The sequence below is a fragment of the Trichechus manatus genome, unplaced genomic scaffold, assembly GCF_000243295.1.
Source record: "Trichechus manatus latirostris isolate Lorelei unplaced genomic scaffold, TriManLat1.0 scaffold00047, whole genome shotgun sequence".
Taxonomy (NCBI): domain Eukaryota; kingdom Metazoa; phylum Chordata; class Mammalia; order Sirenia; family Trichechidae; genus Trichechus; species Trichechus manatus.
The window spans coordinates 6956479-6959485 of NW_004443983.1; the positions used below are offsets into that span (position 1 = coordinate 6956479).

Genomic DNA, 3007 nt, shown 5'->3' on the forward strand with positions numbered 1-3007 from the left:
TAATTTTTTTCCTTAAAAGGAAATACAGTAAGGATAATTTTTCCTTATAAAAGGAAAATTAAAAGAGAGAAGCATCTCATAAATACAATCTTCGGTCACAAGGAGAAAACTCGGAAAACAGCACTCCAAGTGCCTGTCTTACCCTGGGAGGGTGTATTCCATCTTCCTAAAGACAGAGCAATAAATTTTTACCTGTTTATGATAGGTGGGACATTCTGAGCAAATCTCAGTATTTTGCAAGGTATCCATTCTAAGTTGATGAATGCAAACAGCCTGAGCACAGAATATCTTGAAAGTGGCAATTAAAACAGTTTACTTTGTAATTCAATACATCCCTTGCTGTTCACTATTAATATTTTCTAGTCCAGACATGTTTGACCTCATTTTGGAAAAAAAGAATAGGAGTATGTTTGGTGCATTCCCAGATACATTTTGTAAATAAATAAGGAAGCCACACAGTGGAGGGCAGATACAAAGAGAAACATTTGTCCTCCTTCTTGGCTTCCCACCCAATTCCCCTCTGTGAAGAGGAGTGTCACCTCTTGGACCCAGACACCAAGATAAACTGTGGAATGGTTTGGACATCTCAGTGGATGGAACTTCTTTTGTGTGCAAGTGTGTTGAGTATCACAGCCAGCTCTTAAATCACCTACTTGGCGTATAGACATTCTAGTTTTCAAATATCACACCTCTAATTTTGTTGTACTTTGTCATGGACTGAATTATGTCCCCCCAAAAATGTGTGTATCAATTTGGCTGGGCCATGATTCCGTGTATTGTGTGTTGCTCCTATATGTTGTAAATTCTGCCTCTATGATGTTAATGAGGGAGGATGGGTGGCAGTTGTGTTAGTGAGGCAGGACTCAATCTACAAGATTGGATTGTATCCTGAAGCAATCTCTTGAGATACAAAAGGGAGAAGTGAGCAGAGAGACAGGGGGACCTTATACCGCCAAGAAAGCAGTGCCACGAGCAGAGCATGTCGTTTGGACCCGGGGTCCCTGCACGGAGAAGCTCCTAATCCGGGGGAACATTGATGAGAAGGCCGACAGAGAAAGCCTTCTGCTGGAGCTGACGCCCTGAATTTGGACTTTCAACCTACTTTACTCTGAAGAAATAAATTTCTCTTTGTTAAAGCCATCCACTTCTGGTATTTCTGTTGTAGCAGCACTAGATAACTAAGCCATGCTTCAACTAGCTTGTGCTCTTGAATTAAGAGCCATGATTATGGTCAACCTGTAAGGTTATGTATTTAGGCAGAACCTGTGTTTTCTCCCTCTTCCAAGTCTTGTGTTGAATTTCTACTGGATAGAACAGGTAGGTATGAATGAGACCGAGATGAAGCCTTCCAACACCACCGCCAGCCAGTTATGCCCCACAGAGGTAAACTCCACTCCACCACCACAGGATCCTCCTGAATCCAGACAATAAAGGCATGAGGTTTGATCTCAGCGAGGCATGAGGTTTGATCTCGGGGAGGCATGAGGATAAAAGCTTGCAAGGTGAACCCAGGCATCACTGTTAGAAAAGCTGCTGCTGGAGTTACTATCCCATTTAATATGTATCAGTTGTGTTCTCTGTTTATACGCGTACCCTCCATTAAGATACATGCTTTTACATTTTTCTTTTAAAAATGCGATGGTATTAAACCAACTCTGTGAATGTCACTTCACATCTATTTATGGTTTGAAAAGAAGGCAGTTGCTAATCTGATTAAGAAGAGTTTGGAGAAGATTTATGAGAGGGGCTTTCGTTTGTTCTTTGGATCAAAAATTCACCTTTTTATCAAACTAGAATATGCCTAGGTAACTGCCTGCCTAGCTTTGGTGAATCCCTTGAAGCCATAGGAGAACTGGTTCTGAAATGGTGGTTCCCAAGTTTTCCACCACTAAACTACTTACCAATTGCGGTCGAGTCAATCCAACTCTTGGTGACCCTATTTGTGTGAGAATAGAACCGGGCTCCATAGGGTTTTCAACAGTTTTTCTTCCAAAGCACCTTTGGGTGGACTCAAACCTGTAACTCTTTGATTATAACAGTTGAGCGTGTAAAAAACCCTTCTTTCCTTTCCCACCATCACCTCAATGGCAAAGTATTTTATGAAGCATTTCTTATTTCCTTTTCCATTTATTCAACGGAATATACAGTTAAACAACAAAAAGCGTTAGTATACTTGTTGTCATGGATTGAGTTGTGTCCCCCCAAAATATGTCAGTGTGGCTAGGCCATGATTCCCAGTATTGTATGATTGTCCACCATTTTATCATCTGACGTGATTTTCCTGTGCGTTGTAAATCCTACCTCTATGATGTTAAGGAGGCAGGATTAGAGGCAGTTATGTTAATGAGGCAGGACTCAGTCTACAAGACTAGGTTGTGTCTTAAGCCAATCTCTTTTGAGATATAAAAGAGAGAAGCCATCAGAGAGACATGGAGACCTCCTACCACTAAACGTAGTGCCAGGAGCAGCACACGTCCTTTGGACACAGGGCCCCTGCGCTGAGAAGCTCCTCAGCCAGGGAAGATTGATGACAAGGACCTTCCCCCAGAGCTGACAGAGACAGAAAGCCTTCCCCTGGAGCTAGCACCCTGAATTTGGACTTCTAGCCTCCTACACTGTGAGAGAATAAATTTCTCTTTGTTAAAGTCATCCACTTGTCATATTTCTGTTATAGCAGCACTAGATAACTAAGACACTTGTCTAATATGCTGGTTATTATTTCATCATCTTTGTGGAGTAGTGAGTAAGCCGTCCATTAAGACTTTTGATATCCAGAAAGATGGCTCCCGGTAACCTCTAAGGAACCCCAAGGGAACTACCTTGTTCAACAGATGTTGTATTCTATGTTTTCTTCTCTTTCTTTCTGAACCTTCAGTATTTATCAATAAATACTCTAGTTACTAGAATAATGTTTCAGATGCATGTTCATAGGATAAAACATTTGAAATAGAGGTGCGATCCGCGAGGCCTTCGAGGAGGTGGGCGTGCTGCTGCTGGGAGCCCGCGG

At 41.9% G+C, this 3007-nt stretch overlaps 1 pseudogene; it reads left to right on the top strand.

Moving 5' to 3' along the window:
* Positions 1-1323: 1323 nt before the first annotated feature.
* The window catches only part of LOC101348597 (nucleoside diphosphate-linked moiety X motif 19-like), a 2418-nt pseudogene continuing 734 nt past the window's right edge, over positions 1324-3007 (top strand).